The sequence below is a fragment of the Struthio camelus genome, chromosome Z, assembly GCF_040807025.1.
Source record: "Struthio camelus isolate bStrCam1 chromosome Z, bStrCam1.hap1, whole genome shotgun sequence".
Classification (NCBI taxonomy): Eukaryota; Metazoa; Chordata; class Aves; order Struthioniformes; family Struthionidae; genus Struthio; species Struthio camelus.
In genome coordinates, this window is record NC_090982.1 from 50,689,190 (window position 1) to 50,710,423 (window position 21,234).

Here is a 21,234-nt window from a genome sequence, read left to right on the forward strand (position 1 = left end):
TTCGACAGGCTGGAGAAGTGGTCCAACAGGAACATCATGAAATTTAACAAAGGGAGATGCGAAGTCCTGCACCTGGGGAGGCACAACTCCATGCACCAGCACAGGCTGAGGGCTGACCCGCTGGAAAGCAGCTTTGGAGAAAAGGCTCTAGGGGTCCTGGTGGACAAGCGGAACATGAGCCAGTAACGCGTCCTCGGGGCAAAGAGGCTGAACAGCCTCCTGGGCTGCGTGAGGAAGAGCGTTGCCAACAGAATGAAGGAGGCTATCCTTCCCCTCCACTCAACACTGGCGAAACGCATCTTGAGTGTGGGGTCCAGTGCTGGGCTCCTCAGTTCAAGAGGGACATATGTACTGGACTAAGTCCTGCAAAGGGCCACAAAGATGGTGAAGGGACTGGAGCATCTCTCTTACGAGGCAAGGCTGAGAGAGCTGGGACCGTTCAGCACGGAGAAGAGAAGGCTCAGGGGGGTCTTATCAATGCATATAAATATCTGATGGGGGTGAAGGAATAAAGAAGAGCCAGATTCTTCTCAGCAGTGCCTAGTAAACAGACAAGAAGCAATGGGCACAAATCAGAATGCAGGAAGTCTTATCTAAGCCTAAGAAAAAGCTTGTTTACTGTGATGGTGGTCAATCACTAGGACAGGTTGCCCAGAGGGTGCAGTGAGTCTCCATCCTTGGAGACATTCAAAACTCGACTGGAGGCAGCCCTGAGCAACCTGCTCAGGGTGACCCTGCTTTAAGCGGGGGGTTGGACTAGACAACCTTCAACATCAACCATTCTGTGACTCTGTATCACTCTTGCAGGGAAAAAGCCATCCCTCTATGAGGCAAAAATATCAGAAAGACTTGAATTTGCAAGCCTATTTTTGCTGCAAAAAACACACATGACTCCAACACTCTCATCAACTGTTGCAAGTAATAAAAGCTAGGGTACGTTTTAGATAGATTCTCTAAAATGTGGCATCTCAGAAAGGTCTTCTGGAATGACTAGCCTAAATTAACATACTTAAAAAAACACTAATTTTCAATCAAAATACATTAACACTGTTCCATCATAAACATCAGTAAGCAGGCAAAAAACAAAAGCTATTTTGTTTAAAATCCAGATGGGAAAGATGCAATAAATCCGCAAACATTAGAAGACCAGAAACCCTAATCTCTTCCATAATGCGATTAGGATTCTTAGTACCATGCAATCCAGCTCCTTAACTTGAGTTCAGGGTAAAACATATATGTGAAAGGATTTAACCAACTGAATTTGACAAATCTGAATTTAAATATTCCACGGGAAACCAAGGAGTATTACAGAGAAGCCTGGAACAGAATACTGCTGATTTAAAACAGACTCTAATTTTTGGCTATTTTTTTTCTTTTGAAGGGATTGTTGTAAGCACACAAGTCTGATTTAAAAAATGACAAAGTTCCTTGTCTCCACTCTTTGAAATATCCAGCTTTAGGAATATTCCCCGTCTGTGACTCAGAAACTATCTCAAGGAGAAAAGGGCCTCTACTAAGCAAGCAGTTTATGGAGCAAAATAATCACTGGCACTTCAGAAATCAACAACAGTCCCAGAGCAATAAGCACTGGTGATATAGATAAAACACTGGGCTATAACCAAGTTCAATATCTGAAAAGATATAAACGTGTAGCTTATGCACAGTTGATTCAAGCAGGGTGTGGGGGGGGGAGGTGGAGAAATCATAGATCACAGAATGGTATCTGCTTCTAAAAGAAAATACTGTGGCTTCCTGGAGAGACGCAGTCAAAGAAGGTAATATAACTGTATATCAATGATGCTAGATTCTGAATGCATACCAATGCACCTCAAAGCAGAGCATCCAACTAATCACTGACATGATCTGCAGGTGCAAAATGTGGGAATCTTAAATACCTGGTAACAAAGGTCTATGAAGGAAAACGTTTCTTGCAATGCAGGGTAGATACATGACGCATCCCACTCTGTCCTTATTGCCTCGCATTTCTCCTTTATCCAGCCTTATGTTAGCCTAATCTTCACTCTCCAGTCTTCCATTTCACTTGCTTGGTCAATAGGCCATATAAACCCTTCTCCTATGCCAATTTATCCTCCTATTCTAATTCCTCACCTGATCTTTCTCCCGTCAGCCCATCCCCAGACTTCCCAATTTCTCCCACTGGCTCACATCCCAACAGTATCTACAGATGTCTTATTTTTCTGCACAGTGGCTTATCACTTCAGTGGGCTTACCTTCATCTCAGCTCCGGCCTTTTTTCCTCAGCTCCTCCTCTAGTCAAAGTCTTCATTCCTACTTTCTTCACAGCAAAGCAACACCTCAATCCTAACATGGAAGGGTTCACCACTAATACCTAAAATTTAACAAAATTAAAAGCAACTGACCTCAGAATCTTACTGTGAGAAGTATCAGACAACCTTCATAAGTACTCTAAACTTCAGGATGACTGTTAGTCTTGTAATATACCTTAGAGCTACTTTTATTTAATATCTATGCACTTATACATGAGTGTATTTTAGTTTTACTGAAGGTATTTTCAATAAATTTGAATCAAAGTGAAGAAAAAAACAGATTCTAAAGTAAATAATCATTAGCGAATGAAATAAACGAAAAACAGGGCAGCAGAAGAGATGAAATAAGAATTTACTCAGGTTGTCTTGGCAGATTATGATATATTTCTTCGATGGAACAGAAGAGTCTTTGCTCCCCCACCCCAGAGAAAATAAAATGCAGGTGAGCCTGTCTGGGGGAATGCAGTTTAACCTATTACATCAAGGAACATCATCAGTTAAGCCACAAGAAACTGGTTTAGAAGATGTATAAAAAAAATCTGTATGAAACTGGTTAAAGCAAAGACAACTTCAGGTAGCACTCAATCAAAAGTGAGGTTACTGAAGTAGTTTCATTAACTGAGACTGACTCAAAAATAGATCCTTAATATTTTTATACAGGAAACCGGCACAGAGTAATGAGGTACACATGTAAGATCTGCTGAAGGATAGTTGAATAGATATCACCTATTCACAGGAAGATCAGAATATCAGTAAAGAAAATGCATGCATAATTTTGAGGATCAAAACAACCAAAATAAATTCAAAAATAGGTACTTTGATGTCAAACACCTAGGGATTGTCTGTTCTTAGCAACCAGTTTATCAGCTGAACAGACGTATCAGGCAATCACAGAATCACAGAATCACAGAATCGTTTAGGTTGGAAGGGACCTCTGGAGATCATCTAGTCCAACCTCCCTGCTCAAGCAGGGTCACCTAGAGCATATTGCCCAGGATCACATCCAGACGGGTTTTGAATATCTCCAGCGAAGGAGACTCCACTACCTCTCTGGGCAACCTGTTCCAATGCTCTGTCACCCTCACAGTGAAGAAGTTTTTCCTCAGGTTCAGATGGAACTTCCTGTGGTTCAGTTTCTGCCCATTGCCTCTTGTCCTGTAGCTGGGCACCACGGAGAAGAGGCTGGCCTCATCCTCTTGACACTCCCCCTTCAGATACTTGTACACGTTGATGAGATCCCCTCTCAATCTTCTCTTCTCCAGGCTGAACAGGCCCAGCTCTTGCAATCTTTCTTCATAGGAGAGATGCTCCAGCCCTCTAATCATCTTCGTAGCCCTCCGCTGGACTCTCTCCAGGAGTGCCATGTCTCTCTTGTACTGGGGAGCCCAGAACTGGACACAGTACTCCAGGTGAGGCCTCACCAGGGCTGAATAGAGGGGCAGGATCACCTCCCTCGTCCTGCTGGCAACACTCTGCCTAATGCACCCTAGGATCCCATTGGCCTTCTTGGCCACAAAGGCACACTGCTGGCTCATGTTTAACTTGTTGTCCACCAGCACTCCCAGGTCCTTCTCGGCAGAGCTACTTTCCAACAGGTCAGTCCCCAGCCTGTACTGGTGCAGGGGATTATTCCTGCCTAGGTGCAGGACCTTGCACTTGCCTTTGTTGAACTTCATGAGGTTCCTCTCCGCCCACCTCTCCAGCCTGTCCAGGTCCCTCTGAATGGCAGCACAGTCTTCTGGGGTGTTAGCCTCTCCCCCCAGTTTAGTATCATCAGCAAACTTGCTGAGGGTGCACTCTGTCCCTTCCTCCAGGTCATTGATGAATATATTGAACAAGACTGGGCCCAGGACTGACCCCTGGGGGACACCACTAGCCACAGGCCTCCAACTTGACTCTGCGCCATTCACCACAACCCTCTGAGCTCGGCCATCCAGCCAGTTCTCAAGCCACCTCACCGTCCACTCATCTAGCCCACACTTCCTGAGCTTACCTAGGAGGATGTGATGGGAGACAGTGTCAAAAGCCTTGCTGAAGTCCAGAAAGACAACATCCACTGCTCTGCCCTCATCTACCCAGCCAGTCATTCTGTCATAGAAGGCTATCAGATTGGTCAAGCATGATTTCCCTTTGGTGAATCCATGCTGACTACTCCTGATCACCTTCTTGTCCTCCAGATGCTTAGTGATGACCTCCAGGAGGAGCTGTTCCATCATCATTCAATCCTATGATCACAGTTATCATGATACAGGCATAATAAGAAAAAAGAAAAAAAAAAGAAAAAATTCACAGTGGTAAGGCACATCTAGTAGTTTCCAACATTTCTTCATGAGAGATCTGGTAATGCTGTTGTCATTATCTTCATCTACAACATCAAGTATAGCCCCAGTTACTGTGCTCAAGAAAGAAAGGAAAAAAGCCTACTAAGCTTATAACAAGCTCTCAATTTTCCCAATATATAATGAAGCTAAGACAGCCTGGCTTGTTTAGCGCAACATCATAAAGTCTAAGAGTAAATGTGATTGGTATGTACAGGATGATTTATGAAGGGCAACCTCAGGAAAAGAAATAAGAATTAAGCTACAGAATGATGTTAAACAAGAGCAAATAAGTATATGAAGGCCATAAATAATTTTAGGATGGAAATTAGAAGGATATTTTTGAAACAAGCTGAGAAGGGTGGGCTGTGGATCATGATTTTTAAGATAAAACACGACTGTCATTATAAGGACTGAGAGAGACAATTTACAGGCCCATAACAGAAATGGAATGCACAACAAACAAAAAACCTTAGTCCTACACTGGGGGAGGTGAAAGGATAAAAATAAAATAAAAAAAGAAATCATATTCTATAGTTTTACAGTAGTCCTCCAGGGTTAATTTAGTACTGTATGTAAAGAGGAAAAGTTTTATCAATCTGAAAAGCAACACATGCATTTCTGCTTTTAATAAACCTTCTTGTTCGAAAGCACAAGAGATCTGAGGAGTACACTAACACGTAAGATCCTGAAGACGAATAAGCCACTTTCTACATCCAGCAGGAGTGTCAGAAGCAAACAATTTAAGTTCTTTGCCTTAAAGAACTCTACACACTAGGGACCAAGACAAACAGATGATAACCCCTCCTCCCCTTTTAGGATCCCTGACACTTTTCTTCAACCCACCTCTTCAGCTGTGGAATTCTGCTCTGCTCCCCTACCCTTTGTAGACATTTATGAAGTACATACTTCACTGGTATATCAGGAGCATGAACACGCACAACCACAAGCAGAAGCAGCAGAGCAGGAGTAAAGAGAACGGCAGATGTCCTGCAAATGAGAAGACCAAGAACAACCATGAAATCCAAGAAAGAAGTTCAACAACATAAAGAAACTGGCTGGCACTGGGTGGAGCGCTGACTGCACTGAGAGCACACCACAGAGATGGAGCAACAAATACGTGATAGGACTCAACCACACCCTGGGCCTTCATCGTCAAAAGAGTGCATAAACGCAACAAAGATCACACAGCATCATCACCAATGAGGAAGAACCCCAGAGACGTGACGAGGACCTGTCAGCCAGTATCCCTCGCTCCCCTCATCACTGCAGGCCAGACTGCTGGGACACCGCTCTGTCCTAGTACTAGCGAACACAGGAGTGTGAAAGCATGGAAGTATATGAGATAGCACACGTGAGTGACTGAAGTCAGTTCTGTTCAAATAAGAATCATCTTCCCTTCTATAAAGCATCGCACCAAGTTTCACTACAAGAGTGGCTGGACTTCCAGCTGTTTCACTTTTATTTGGTTACACATATTGTTTAGCTGTTGCAGAATCATGGTATCTTAAAATAGACATTTTCATAATGACATCTATTGCATAAAACATAAGCAGCTTATCATCACACAGAATCCACCTAACTTATCATTCATGTCTTTTGGTCTCTGCAAAAGAAACTTTTCCTTGCCCAAAGCTGCGGATTCCTTTTAGTAAATATTTGATTAATAGTAATAAAATACATTGATGGATGCAGGCAGCCTGAGAAAACCTCTCCCTGTAAAAACTATAGCAAGTACAAGGATGCACAGTACAAATGAGTGCTGCAGAGAGAGCTCTGCCATCTAACGACCGCTAAGCTTCTTCCTTAGACAGAGGCTAGGCAGTTTGTCGCTAAATCAGAAAAGCTTTCTTCCCTTTGGCATCTTTTCACATATAAACTACACATAACCTTCCAGAGGCTACTTTTAGAATTCATTCACGTTCTCATGTACAGAGAACCATGTGTTTCTCAACATAAAACCACAATACATTCCATTCAGGATATATACCTGGAGAACATTAAGTTTCAAAAGCTAGCGCTGACCATGAAATATACTCCCTGTTTATACAAATACTTTGTCAGTACTTGTTCTTCGCTCATGTGACTACAACCTATTTCTCATAACCCTGCCTGATTTTAACGTTTACTTTCAAAAATTTATCATGATCTTATATACAAAGCGGGTCTCCCCTTTTTTATTCCCATATACTTCTAATATGCACAAGCAGACTGAAGTATTTGTTTTAATCACAAATTATAGAAAAAAATCTGAAAAATATTTTGAATCAGTAATTCGTAAATAGAATCTTTTCATCTTTCCACATAAATATGTTGAATTATAATTCTAAAAATATTTTGTTTTTGTTTCCTTCAACACCCTGAGCAATATTCAAGCTAACACCTTCTCCTCCTTTCTTCAGTTGTTGGCAGAAAACTGAAACAGGCGAGTACAGGTAAGATTGACAAGACATTAGAAACAGAGTCTTCCATATAGCATGGACATAGGAAAGGGGTTATTTATTATAAAGTATAAGATGTAAAAACCTTACTTTCTTTTGGTAGCCAAAAGCATTTAAGTTTTAATGCATTGTCATTGAGGAAAAAAAAAAGTAAAGAGCAACACACAACAGAGAAGAATGAAAACTACAGCTTGCCAGAGCTTTAGTCTACAAAAAAATTCAAAGTCTCAATAGTTCTGTCTCTTTTCAAATTGCAATTTTCTGTAGTCAGCCTTATACTTAGTTCTGTCCAGGGGGAAACCTTGTATTTGACTGGCCTAAGCTCTGCAGCATGAAAAAGCAGAGCTTCATCTAGGCTCGGTATTTTAGAGTACATCCGACATTTCTTTTGTAGCTTTTAAAAAAGACAACATTTGTAGCTATTCTCAGAATGAAACTGCAAATTCAGTCTTGTGTTGGACTTGAGAATACTCCTGGAATGCTTGGAAGTGCTCTATATTCAACTGCACTATGATGCCTTAACTAGCTATTTTTTATTTTTTTAATTATTAGGGGGAATTCTCGCAAGCTACTCTAGCAACCATTCGCTGGCAGAAGCTGGCCCCAGACAGTCTTCTAAAGGCACATATGGTATAACCTACTCCGTAACAAATGTAATCTAATTGTTATCATTGTTCTCAGTTACAAATCAGAAGCACTCCTCCAGCACGTTTGGCTTGATTTGAGATCGCTCTGTCAAATCTTTGTTTGTATCACTAGTTGTAACTGTGGATAGTACTATTATCCATGTAAGTATCCCAAAACCTTTACTAAATTCTTTAACTCATATCATCGATAGTCAGATTCAATTAAGTGTGGAATGGAAGAGCAGCAAATTACTAGATGGCATTTAAAAATATATTTCATTGGAAATATCGCCGTGTTTTCTCAAAACACAAGAAAAGTGATATTTCTGTCAATTCGTAAAACCAGAACCACAGAACAAATTCTAACTCTTGGGTCCCTTTGAGCCAAGGCTACACGTAAAGTGGAAGGAATACACTAAAAATAAGTTTTGTCTTTAATACAATTGCATCTTTCACCAAAGTTCCTTAGGATTTTGATGCAAGGAATCAAGAAGAGAACTCCTCTCAAACTGAGCATTTTGTAAAGTCAACCACACGCAGGGAAATAATTTCCAAAAGAGTAGATACAATCACCTAGTATTCTCTTTGACACCCAGCAGGTTGGAGGTTATCTTACTCTGCAGGAAAATAAAGAAAGTAACGAGAAGGCAGGTTTGTATTTCTGATTGATCTCCAAGATGATCTCGCACAGGCCTGCACAGACCTCAGCCTCCATGACCTACCGCAGCAGAAAGGCCTCAGTGTCCCATACCTGCTTTTGGCTGCTGGTTAGCCCTTACCTCTAGGATTGCTCTGCTTCAGCTGTACCAGTGAAGCACCTGTGATGGGGACGCCATGTCAAAAAAAAAAAATGGCATGACAATTACAGCAAACCTGCTTTCTATTTTTTATGCAAGCAGTAGTTGGCAAACATGCACCAATCTTTTTTGGAAGTTTAGTTTTAAAACTAATCCCCTGATTTCAGATCCAGGGTACAAAACAGAAATAGAAACAAAAGTCCAAAATATGCCTTCTTAAAAGAGTTAAGTTTGGTTTACATTTTGGGAGTGAACTGAAATCTTCTGGATTTACCATCAATACTTTTAACACCATAATACCTGTAAAGACATAGAAGTACTTCAAATCACACACAAAATAAAAGGCTCTATTTGAACCAAGTGATATATCATCAGGTAACACTTAGTATTGCGGGAAGATGATTTCCGACTCAAGATTCTAACAAGTTTGTCTTTTTAGAAGATGACTCCCATTTCCATACTAAAACCAGCTGGTTGAAATTCTTAGCTCACAGGAGGGATTCTTCACATGTGGAGCTGGGATCCAGAGAGCAGCAACCAGCCCACGAGCGACGCTCTGACAACAGCCTTGGGTAAAACGTACCAGCTCCGCGGGGCTGTGCTGGCGGTCCGCAAGGTAGCCAGAGCAACGACAGCAGCTTGCTGCTGAGTACGGTTTGGGAACCACCGGTTTATACTGTGCTTTCCACCGCACAGCTGCTTGCCGGCCAAGGAGCGGTTGGCAGGCATCTTCAACAGCACACGCAAACCTGAACTCTGAGACGCTGTCACGTAAACACGACCTGAAACTAACCTATAACGGCCAACGTAAGCGTTTATAGAAAAAAAAAAAAAATTAGCAGAACGAGCAGCTTAAAAATAAGTAAGTGAACGCACAAACAAGAAAAATCGCCACCCGCAAGGACTAACGGGAGCCGCGAGGCTGCGGCTCAGGACAGCCTGAAGCCAAGAGCAACAAGGGCGCCCAGACCCGCAGGGCTCCCGCCGCTGCGCACCCAGCTGGGAAGAAATCACGGCCGCGAAACGCCCGGTGCCGCCGCGCCCGCCGCTGCCCCGCGCCGGACCGGACCGGATCGGGCCGGACCGGCGCGCGCCCGCCCAGGCGGCCGTTGGCCCGTCCAGCCGGGGCCGGCGACGCGCGCGGGGACCCGCCGGAAACTTCGGCAGGAGGCGAGCGGAGAGCGCGGGGCCGCCGCCGGGCGCAGAGCCGCGGCGAAGCCGCCCCGCGGCCGCGGCACGGGCACCGCCGCCCAGACCCCCGCGGCCGCCCAGACCCCCGCGGCCTCCCAGCGCCCGCCCGGCGGAGCGGCACCGGCGGCAGCACCCGGAAAAGTTGCGGCGCGGTGGCGGCGGCGGCGGCAGCCCTCCCTCAGGGGGCGGCGGCGGGCGCCCGGCGAGCAGCGAGGCGCCGCCGCGGCACGCGTGCCCGGGCAGCCGCCGCGCAGCCTGAGGCCAGGCGAGCGCCCACCCGCCGCCGCGGCAACGGGACACGACGGGGCCCGGCTCCGCCGAGCGGCCGGGACCGGGGCGGACCCCCTCGGCTCCTCCCCGTCGCGCCGGGACCCCCCGCGGTTACAACTCCCCGCGCGCGAAACTCACCGGGCTAAAAGCACGCCGCGCGGCGCCCGCTCCCAGCCGCGCTGGCGGCAGCGGCGACCTCGGGGACTGCTCCGCTCCGCTGCTGCCGGCGTCGCCGCGACCCCCTTCCTGCCGCCGCGCCCGCCCCGCCCCCCCGGGCGGCCCCGGCCCCGCCCCCCGGGGCGGCCCCGCCCCGCCCCGCGCGGGAACGAGGCGCCGCTCACGTCTGCCTGCGCGTTGCTGCCGGGGAGCGGCGCCTCGCGGCCGCCCCGGCCGGGCGGGGCGCAAGATGGAGCGGGTTTGGGGGTGGGGGGGAGAGCTCGAGGGAAGGCAGGGGAGGAAGTTTGCCCAGTCTCGGTCCCGGCGAGCCCCGACGGAGGGTGTCCGGCCGCTCTGGGGGAGCCTGGGGTGCTGCCGCGGTGGCTGTTGATTGTGGGGGTGGACTCACGGGGCTGTAAAATGTGAAAATATGTGGTAAGACGTCGTTGTGCCGCCTTCGGGTTAAAGCGGTGCCTTGTTCTATCAGCGGGTCTAGCGACTGCGCTGGGGAAACCGCTTTGGGGAGTTAGGCCTGTGATGGGTATGTCGGTATTTCTGCGGTACCGTGGAGAAGGACTCTTCTTGTTGGGGTAAAATGAGAGCTGTACGGGCAGCATGGACTTGAAAAGCCCACGCGCGCTTCCTGAGTTAGAGCACGCCAGTGGGGTTTTGGTTTGGTTTTCAGCGCCTTGTCCTCTTTCCTTGGATGCTGAAGACTTGCCTCGCCTCGGCCAGGTGTAAGACCCATCTAGCACTTAGCAGCTAGTCTGTCCCAAAGACGTTTCCGTGCCTCGGTCGGTTCTCTGAACAGGCGATCCTCATCTCGGAAACGAGGCCTTACCCACTCCGGTCACCTCGCAGAGGCACCTGACGTGTCCTGGCAGAGCCGTTTGCGGCGCTGGGCGCTAGCGGAGGTGGGTGCTGCGCTCCCCTCCCGTGTGCGACACCCAGCGCCGCCGTCGCCAAAGCCTCGTCCCGGGGTTTTTAGCGAGGTTTTAGGGAGACAGCCCGCCCTGAGCAAAGCGATTCGGTTGCGCCTGTGAGAACAGTTGAGCGGAGGCGCAGACGTGCTGCGAAGGCAGGAGGGCTGCAGAGGCCTCCCCCCAGCTGGCGTGGGGCGGCATACGAAGAGGCGGCAGCCTCACGCGCATCGGGGCTACGTGCTCTTTAACCACGTTTCCCGTTCTGCCTCCCGTCATGCAAATTCTGTACTTGGTTTAGATCAATTTTTATTTCCAAGGCAACCTGCGTGAGGCAAGAGTTTGCAGGAGGAGCTCGGGTAGTCCTACACGCATGAGCGTTCCCCAGGTTCGGAGGGCCTTATGTGATGAGAATGCTGTGGCTGTCAAAAGCCAGTCCTGCTTTTTTGTAAATGCTGGACATCTGACTTACAGATATGACTAGAAGGAATCAAGGCCTTTGAGCAAGGAGAGAAAAAAGCACAGAAGAATTATGTTACTAAGTCTTTGAAAAGTTGTTTGGAAACTTGATACAGCAAGTTTTGGGCCTACCAAGGGGATTTTCTTTAAAATTTTGTTTTAAATTTTTAAAAGTTTTGTCCTCATAATTAGAGAAAAGAAATTAAAATCTCAGCTTTTTTGTGAATACTTTAGTTCAGCAGTAATGAAGTCATTAATTTGAGCAGACGCTGCCAACTCTTTTGTTTTTCATTACTGTAAACATACGGCAATCTACCTTAGTTTTCTGGTTTAATGGCTCTCTAAATAATTCTACTGTATTTACTTCCATTTGCTCATATTGCTTTCATTACTTTGAGTGTTGTTTGAATGCTTTTTGAATTTAATTCCACTTATATTACCCACCTGGTGATCTCTGTGCCAAGTGATTTCATATTGCTTCACAAAGGCAATAAAAATGAATACATTAAAATGTGATGTTTAAGTTTTGCCTCCTCCTCTTCTGAAATCTGAGGTTAGACTTACAGTGCCTTTTTGTCAAATCTGATACTACCTTGCACAGAAGAATAAAATAGTTTTGTTAACTTTGTGATTTATGCTGTAGCCTCCTAGCATGAAGTGCAGAAAAATAAATACACCAAGCACTAGATCCTGTAAAATACTATGTTTCCCACAAGACAGGCTTCACGGAGCTTATAAAATATTTGGCGTCTGGTATGATTGGTTATCTACTTTAATGATTTTCTGATAAGAACAAAGTATTCTGAATGTTCTTTTTCATAAAAGATCACTTATTATAAGGCTTTTGTGTGAAATTAAACAGCGTAAATGAACAGACTTCTGCATTAGGTCCCAATTCAGCAAGGAATTTAAGCACGAGGAAATCAGATATGTGCTCAAGTAACTGAATCAAGACCTCTGAGATAAACCAGTTAAATTAAAAGATGTGATTGGTCTCCAGCTGCAGTTTCACGATAATGGACTTGGACTTCCTTGTATGCAGGAATGGACTTAACTTCATGTCCTAGGCTCTTGCGTTGTGACAAATATACTTACATCTTGAAGATTTTCAGTACGAGTGCCTCAACCACGCACATAGTTGCCACCTGCCATTTATAGATACATGAGGAGGTATTATATGAACTTGTCCAAAGAGCTTTTGAGCCATGACATTCCCTTATACTTCCGTAATACAATAATATTGTCATTGGCAAACAGCCATAAAAAGGTATTAAATCATAAAAGGCAGTAGCATATATCTTGATGAAATATTTTAGATAGATAGATACATCTTTTTAATTCTTTGCTTCAATCATCATTTACTCTATATTGCTACAGATGCTTATTTCTTTTTTTCCCCTCTGTTTTAGGCAAAACAGAATGCTACCTTCCTTTTTTCCTCTAGCATATATAAAAGCACAGACTGCATCAGACACTGGAGAGCTGCATGGAGATTTTACTTTGCAAATGGAACAGCATGCTGGCAGCATAGAGGATGAAAGTCTTTGAAGAGCTCTTTTGAGGATAGAAATCAGCCCATGAACTCCTTCAGGCTGCAGTCTTATTCATCATTATTTCCAAGATTTTTTTCACATGCTCACCAAGATAAATTCAAATTTAAAAACAGTCCCAGTGAGCTGGGTATGTATTATATAGGTATGTAACACAGCTATAGTTAATGTAATTTTTATACCTCAATATTATGCAAAAATGCTACAAACCAAATACTTATACGTTGGAGGTTTAATTTTGTCCCTGATAAACAGGAAAGTATGCCACAAACCATTTAGCACCCTCAGCTAAACTTTGCTTTTAACTCCTGCGTGCAATAAGTGGTTTCTGCGATCGCAGATGAGGTAAGCTTTTGGGGCACTGCTGCTTATATAATGCCTCTCCTGTGAACAGAAGATTTTCGTCTCTAGCCCTGCCAGACCAACATGTAAAGAATAAGACAATAAATTATAGCAATGTTGTAAGGACAATTTTTGATAATACTGTATTACCTAGAGCGATGTCACATTTTACGTACGAGAACCGCTGACAGTGGTTTCTCATAAGACATAGTTCCAAAGCAGAAAATATTTATTGTCCTTTCTATTGGTATATTTGGGTGTTGCTATCTTACATATAGCCTGGCCTTTTGATCTTAAAGCATAAAAGAAATCTGACATGGCTGAATATATGTGCCCTTAGTGATTACTGGCGCCCTGGTACAAGTAATTCACTTAGTTGTCATTAATCTGAATGTGCCAACTCAAATAACTGTCCTTGAAAATTATCCAGATTTCTCCTGAGGCTTTTCTTGTGTCTTTAAATAACCTTACTTTCGCCCCTTTGCCTCTGGGATCTATATGCAGGTCTTACTTAAAGGTTGTTTTTTTCCATATGCTTACTAGTTTTCTCTTTGTTTTGAGGAAAAAAAAGTCAGACATCTATGTAATAATGAAAGGAGACTTGCCAAAAATATTAAATAGATATGAACCAGACCTTAGACTCCATCTTTAGAGCTTCTAAGAATTTATTGTAGGAAAGCAGTGGTTCAACATTTATTGTTTATACTTAACGTAATTACATTAAACAATGACTAATGCTAGATCCCAGCTCACCACTGTATTCTGTCTGTCTTACCTGAAAAACATGATGAGTATGCTGCAGGTATGGTCTCTAGTTAGAGATACATCATTGTAAAGCGTTTTATTTTTCCTACTGCAATAATACTTGCATATAGAAAGGGAAGTAACATTTAAATTTAAAAAGCGTTTTAAGAAAGTCTTGCAGTAGTCTCTTGTATTTGTCAGAGGGTTGGACTGCTGCTGTGTTTTAAGTATTTGACAAGTATTTCCATTACACAATTTCATGACAAAATTCCAGAATTGTTAGTCCTAGATTTCAGAGAACTAACCACAGGCACGCTGGAGGGAAGGGAGGACGTCTGATACTTTTTGTTATGGAACCTTGAAAGAAGAATAGCTGTGGACAGAAGAGATGAGATAAGATTAAGGGAGAAAATGCCATAGCTTAACTCTGCATATACATCCCTAATTGACTGTACGTTATAAATGATTGTTTGCATAGAACAAGACAAAATCTGCTAGCAAAGCCTACTGAACAGGCAGTAATTGTTTAACTAACTTTCAGAGTCACTTTATTCTACGCTAACATCAATTTTTAAAGGTAGCTGTGGCCAGGGACACATGAACAGAGAGGCAATTCTTGAGACCGGAACAAATCATGCTCTGGCAGCTGTGTATAAAGAAGCAGATTTATGTTGCAAAGTGTGAGAAACAAGCACTGAAAAATAAGCAATTGAAATCATGGCAACATATAGCTATGATTTTTCCAGGGGTAAATTCACCGCTGTTGAACTAGGGTTAAAGCGCTTTTATCAGCTGAGTATCCACAGCTTTTAAAAATCCAGATAGATGGATTTGTCATGGGCTAACTCATGGTGGGTCTGTGGCAAGGTAATTATTACCACCAGACAACGCAAAATATCATGAGAGTTAATGTTCCAGGTGAGGATGTAGCCTCACTGTGAATACTGGTGGAGATTAGTAAGCCACAAATATATATCACAACCAAGAGCGTATGTGCCAGAACAAGCAGTGGGATGCTAGATGGACAGCAGCTCTTACTTGGCTCCACCCAGGAAATTCAATCTTTCTTTCAAAACTGATGAAAAATAGTAAAGTTATGACATTGGTGAGAGAGAGAGAGGTGAAAGAAATGAAATGGTTCTATTTAATATTGACTTAGTACTTTAGATTTATTAAGCAGTACTTAAATATTAGCTAAGCTTCACAACAGCGCTATAAAGAAGGTATTTTCTCCATTTCTACCATGTTTTACAGTATTTGGACAACTAGTCCTTTCTCCAAGACTGAAAGTAAAGATATCCAGTTGTGGGTATAGAACTAATTAGATAATCTGCCAAACTCATTGAAGCACCTCTATTAAACTATCAGTCAGTAAGACTTGGTTAACTTATTTTCCTTATTCCTCTTTATTCCAGAATTTACTAGTCTCAGATCAGCAAATCTTAGAAAGTAAAAGGGCAGCAGTTGCTAGGAACCATGTCAGAAAGCCAAGGTCTCAAACTCCCCTTTTTCAGAGAGGGAGGCAGAGTTTCACCGTAATGAAATGTTTGAGGATGATGGCCAAATTGCCCTTTCTTGAAGAGAGCTCAACGCGTTCAGACATCCACCTTCGCTCTGTGTGAACAAATGAAACCTGCTTTAAAGCCTGAGGTCTTTAAAGATAGATACCTCACCATTTGTCAGACAGATTTGCTCCATCTTCTTTAAACAGATCCTTAGAAATGCATTTCATCCTTAAAATGGGAACTCATTCCCCTTCTTGTGAAGTATTTACTCATTTGCTGGTTCACTTCTTTCTGCCCTGACTGCTCTTTGCCAGCCAGAAGATTCTTCCTCGAAGCACCTCTGCTGTTTTCTTACTCTAGTTAGGAGAAAGTCCTGAAATCTGGCAGATGTCCTTTAGCTTAATGATTAGATTTTGCTTTGTGGAGGTCATTGTCCCTTAGGTGAACAACGATCACCTGCAGAGAATGATAACAAGCCATTAAATCAATTTAGAGTATGTGGGGGAATGTAACTCCATAGCATGCCACCAAAACTAATTCTTTTCTGGCTCTCAGGCAGAAAGCTGACAAGGCATGTGGGCCTACCTGAGATTCCCCCATGCATGACATGCTTTTGTCTGTGTCCAGTGAACCCAGATTTCCAGAAGCTGAATCTTTTCGTTTGATACTGCAACAAAGCAGATAACAAGATATAAGACTGAAAATTTACCTTGATATATGGTTCTTCTGAAATGATTGAATGTAGTATTGCTAGAGCCAACTAAGCTGTTTCTCATCCATTGTCATTTGTGGTAAATGTAGCCATTGCTATTATGTATGAATGCATCAAAGTCCCCAAAATACAAACAAAAGAGGTGTAACTCAATTCTCTATTCCATTTTAACTCCAATGTTAACTTTACCCTGAATACAAATTGCCTGTTTCCCTGGAGAAGTGCTAGACCTAAATATTGGCTAAACGTCAGCTGATGCTTTTAATGCCTGTCCTAGACAAAGACACAGAACAGTTTTTCAACCACAAACAAGCCAATCTTTTTTTAAAATGACATGAAATCGAGATACCTAGCCCTTGCAGGAAGTATATCTCCCAAATTTCAGTACTTTCCCCTCTGATTTTTCTAGTCCTCTTGGAAATGCTTCCAAGAAATACTTGGTGATCGTTTCCTCTCTTGTAAGATTCTGCTACCAACCTACCTTCCTTGTAGTTTATAAACTAAGACATTATATCCCTAGTTCTAAAATGTAAATTTACTTATTGGCAGGTGAAGCATCTGGTGTATTGTATGAGAATATTCATATGGCAGTGAAGACCTGGAACATTTATCCAAACTTGATCAGCATTCGTAGTACCACATGACTTCAATCCATATTGAATTTCTTCTGGCATGTGGTGCAAATTTCTAAAGTGAATGAAAAATGTTAATGTAGGAACATTTCAGCAGTGCTTTTAAACATAAATATTTTGTATATTCAGGGCAGATGCATTACTATAACTGCTTGCACTAAATTTCTCAGTCTTTGTGGTAAAATGGTATTTGCTTGCATGCTGACAAAAACATGTCTTGGTTTGGAAAAAAAAAATGCGTGGTGTGGCTGAAGGTTCTCTGTGTCCAAGAGATTTACAGCTGTACTAAGAACCTCCAGGTAAGAGGTCTTTTGGGAAGCAGCCTTACCACTAAGTATGGCAGCAGCACCCTATCATCTATATTTAATGGCAAGTTGTACCATGGTCCATTAATTTAAAAACAATTTTTGATACAGATACTAACCTCAAGAGCGGATTCCCATCTTGTATCCTAAGTGTTGAGATATATTTGCCTTCAGCATCGACTCGGGTATATAAGCCTTGGAGAATTGAAAGGTTCAAGATGCCTCTCTGTCTTTCCTCCTTTCGCAGTGGTCTGTGTTAACCTGCGTTAGAGGTTAAATTTAGGGGATTCTGTGCTCAGGCATGCAGATGTTCTAGGTCAGCGTTTCACTAAAGATTTTTAGGACACATATTTGTTTCCCCACATTGCATATGGAGCCCAGGAGACTAACCGTAATCTTGGGTTTTGAATTCTGCTAAGTGAAATGCTGCACTTAACTATGTAAATCCTCTGCTGTAGCTTGTCCTAAAACCACAGAACAGTGCATTTATAAGTTTTCTTTTCAGCTAGCCTTCCCTCACTTGAACTTTCTTTCATACCACAGACACAATGATAGTTTTAGGAACGGAAATATTACTTCTATTAAACCACAGTTTCTAATAGTGGACCTGTTGTTTGGGGTGGCAGAGTGAGTAAACCCTAACGCAGTCAGTCTCTTTGTGAACCGTAGATTGTAAAATAAGTAGCTACATTTCCATTAAAATATTAACAGCAGGAGTGGGGTTACATAATTTAAACAAGCTGCCATTAGACCCTTCATTTTAACCATAGAAGCGAAGGCAGTGGGAAATATGGTGTACAGGGATAGATACTATTCGTAACTATGAATTAGTATGGCTATTAGTATGGCTCATATATGAGAAATGAAAGAAGTGTTGCCCACAGTACAGAGTCTGCTGTCTTCACTGAGTAAAAATGCAAATTTGCATTCTAGGAAACAGCATTCCTATTGAAGAAAATTACTAATTGGTTTGTCAAGAAGAAACCAACAAATCAGAAATGGAGGAGACACTATGAAGATTGAGAAGTGCCTTAACATTTTGGCAAATATCCTGAAAATTTATCTGAAAAATACTAGTCGGTCCTTAAGGGATAACCACTTATTTTTCCACTGTAGTTCTGCAAGAGAAAAACATCTGAGGAACTTCTTGTTCTGACTTTCCTACTTTATTATAATGGATTCCCCTTAAGGTGAAGTTAGTAGTCCTGTTCTCACATTGCAAAGATTTCAAGAAAGCCTAGTCTTACTGAAAACACACAAGCATTGCACTTGACGTGTTGGGACTCCTGGCTTATTCCCACCTACAGCATTTCACTAGTAAAGACTCCTGAAACAGAAAGAATTTTGCAAAAGTATAGTTGGCTTCAACGTTGTGAATGTAAATGAAAACCCCTGATTTTGCCAATAACCTTCCAATCTCTTTCATGTTTGTGTCTCCTAAACTGTACTAAAGCTGTTGGTGCTAGCTTTTATTATTTATTTTTGCCAATGTTTTTGTTGATACTTACTTTTATGAGATTATGAATGTGTCTCATTTCAATGGCATTGCTGTCTCAGAAGGTCCTTCGAACACCGTACACATTATCTTGTTAAGGAGAAATGGAATGTGCCGTATTTGTGTGTGTCCCATAACCAGATCCTTTCATTATAAGCATTTGAAAATTCTTTTCATTAAGTAAGATTAATAGACTAACGATTGTAGAAGGCAAACAGCCCCTTCTTCCTAAAGCATGGAAGGAGCAGAAGGGGTGGTGAAGACCAGCTCAGATTCCCATTAGTGAGTTATCCACTCAGCTAAACTGAGCTGTTTCTAATGAACTTGCCAATGGGACAAGGCAATTCACTATTTAAAGACTGGCTCTAACTTGTGATGTTAACGATGTGCCTAACGTGCGTATGCCTACCCTCGTTCAGATTTTGCTATGTCATCACAGGCATAACCTGTGCTGGGAGAATTTAATTCCAGAATCCTATTATACAGTTCTGTGTGACTCTATATGGTTATATTACTGGATTATACTGAATTTAAATTAAAATTTTTACTTTCTCTGGAAATGAGCTGGACAGGTTTCTTCAAGCATGCCACTAATACTGCTGAAGACACTCAACATAAAATCCATCACACTCCAAATGCATTTTTAGAACATATTCTTTACGTATTTTTTTGGTATTCATTGCTGATGCATTGAGCAGAGTCCTGCTATTGCATACGTCCTATAGACACATCAGTCAGTACAGCTTATTTGACATGGAGTAGGCAAGATAATGAAATTATTAGCAGGAGTAAAAATAAATATAAATTGAATATAATTTTAAGCTTGTTATATTGGCTTTTATTCACTGAAGGGAAAGAATTAAACTACTAAATATTCCTTGAATAAATAAGCATACCCCAAATAATGCAGAAAAGTTGCATCTGGATTACTTGCTGGGAAGCTTCATGGTGCATCCCAAGATTGGTGTTCCCTGATATCTAGCTTGGGGACCTACTGGAAGATGCAATGGCTTCTGGTGGTAGATTTTTTTTTTTTTTTAACCTGAAAACAAGCATAACGTGTGGGAGATTGTGCACGAAGCTAAGCTTCTTCTAGATCAAAAATCAGGGAGCACTTCCAGGCTCCTGAATCTGGGCTATAGAAACCTACAGCAAAAAAACCCCTAGGATTATTTTTTAAAGTTTTTTTGGGCACAGGTCTATCCTGGACAGATTCATTACAGTTATTTACAGGGCTACACTGCATAATTCTGATTACTTTGTGAATGCAAGCAAGCGTCTGGAAAAAGACAATACAAGTTGTGTGCTAAAAGCTTTTCATATGGAAACAAAGACGTAATTTTTCATTCTGCCATTGTGTCTTCCTCGTTCTTTATGTTTATATTCCCAGCATCTCTCTTTCCATTATAATTCTTAACATTTATCATTAGTAGATGATAACCCATCCTAATACAGCTGCTTGTATTTGTACGTAGGTTTGTGGTTATGTTTGCTAATACCAGTTTAAAAAGTGGCCTAAACATAGTGCAGTTATATGTAATTCTAGAATGCAATGTTTTCCTTGCCTGAGCTTCATCTGAGCAGCTGAAATGTATTTTAATCTTTAAAACTGGCCTTGAACCTAGGAGAGCAATTTTGAACTCAATTATTTGATGAAGTTCCTAGTACTAGTTTTCCTAGTTAGAAAAAGTGATAAAATCTCAAAATAACGTGATTTTGCAAGAGGGAAAAAAAAGCTTCAGCCATAAGCTTTGTCAGCAGAAAAAAAAAGAGGAATCTTTCGGAAATATTTTCTAACTGCTTCTCATTTTTCAGAGTGTAGTTTTCTTTTTGAATATCACTTTTCTCTCTGTTGTTTCTGTTACACTCAGACAGACTGAGGTCCCCCACTGAATCAAATGTAGGAGAATTTCAGCAAGCTTAATCGGCAAAATAAGTGCTTTAGGGTTTGAGTTTTTTTAATGTATAAAAAAAAGACTGAGTGAAACAATTTTTATCCTTGGCATACTAACAGGCTGCAACACTAATAACATTTCTCATATGCAAGTGAAAGAAATCAAAGGCTTGACTGCGTGTAAAAGTGTAAAAACTTACACAATTGCCAGATTGCAGTAACTGTTCTAAGTGTAAAGGGACAGAAATGGGAAATTTTCTTGCAGGAAATGACCTACAGCAAACCTGCACCTGTAAAATCCCTTCTACCTTGACTGGAGCTTGCTCCAAAGGCCCTCAAGATTGGCCCTATTAACTAACCTAAGAAAGCAACATATGCAATAAAGACGACTACACAAACAAAGACCATTATTTCCAATTCTTTTTGTATGGTTGGCAATTACACGCGCACACACACACACACACACGTGTGCATAAATTTGAGATACTGCATGTGCTAGGAAGGAAAAGAATCCAGAAAAAGACTGAACCATTGAAATGAACATGGCCAAAGGCTTTGTGCATGGTTAGTTCCACGGCAGCATTTAAGA

The 21,234-nt window shown here is 42.3% G+C and overlaps 1 protein-coding gene and 1 long non-coding RNA gene across 11 annotated transcripts in view; one reads left to right on the top strand and one right to left on the bottom strand.

Moving 5' to 3' along the window:
* Nucleotides 1–10,201, bottom strand: part of PAM (peptidylglycine alpha-amidating monooxygenase) — a 151,935-nt gene extending 141,734 nt beyond the window's left edge. For 3 of the 9 annotated variants that reach the window (XM_068927040.1, XM_068927042.1, XM_068927037.1), the window contains exons 1-3: nt 10,070–10,185; nt 5,453–5,596; nt 2,232–2,350 (exon numbers count right to left, since the gene is read on the bottom strand). The gene's annotated coding sequence lies outside the window, so the exon portion shown is untranslated. Of the gene's footprint in view, nt 1–2,231; nt 2,351–5,452; nt 5,597–10,069 lie in introns of all 9 variants that reach the window. The other 6 variants (XR_011137694.1, XM_068927046.1, XM_068927038.1 and 3 more) reach the window with 4 other exon arrangements.
* Nucleotides 10,202–10,398: 197 nt separating this feature from the next.
* Nucleotides 10,399–20,048, top strand: LOC138064801 (uncharacterized). Of its 2 annotated transcripts, none has more exons than XR_011138059.1 (3): nt 10,399–10,522; nt 12,876–13,161; nt 18,190–20,048. It is a non-coding gene; the product is annotated as an uncharacterized lncRNA (long non-coding RNA). The 2 variants fall into 2 exon arrangements; XR_011138060.1 differs by having other exon boundaries at nt 10,406–10,522; nt 12,876–13,146.
* Nucleotides 20,049–21,234: the final 1,186 nt, after the last annotated feature.